The 224-nt window shown below is 36.6% G+C and overlaps 1 protein-coding gene across 2 annotated transcripts in view; it reads right to left on the bottom strand.

The window, feature by feature from the left end:
• The window catches only part of Ppp1r16b (protein phosphatase 1 regulatory subunit 16B), a 120,384-nt gene that overhangs the window by 26,312 nt on the left and 93,848 nt on the right, over positions 1–224 (bottom strand). The gene's annotated exons all lie outside the window — the stretch shown is intronic.

Here is a 224-nt window from a genome sequence, read left to right as displayed (position 1 = left end):
AAAGACCTTGGATAGCCAAAACAACCCTGAGCACTAAGAGCAATGCCGGGGGGATTACTATACCAGATTTTAAACTGTATTACAGAGCTAGAGTCATAAAAACAACATGGTACTGTCATAAAAATAGAACCATATATCAATGGAACAAAATTGAAGACTCAAATATGAGTAAATGCAATTTCATCCACCTGATATTTGACAAAGGGGCCAAGAATATTCACTGG

This window comes from Nannospalax galili, unplaced genomic scaffold (genome assembly GCF_000622305.1).
Source record: "Nannospalax galili isolate Female #2095 unplaced genomic scaffold, S.galili_v1.0 scaffold765, whole genome shotgun sequence".
NCBI classification, from domain to species: Eukaryota; Metazoa; Chordata; class Mammalia; order Rodentia; family Spalacidae; genus Nannospalax; species Nannospalax galili.
The sequence above is the reverse complement of the archived record's forward strand: the minus strand, read 5'-3'. Positions and strand labels throughout refer to the sequence as shown.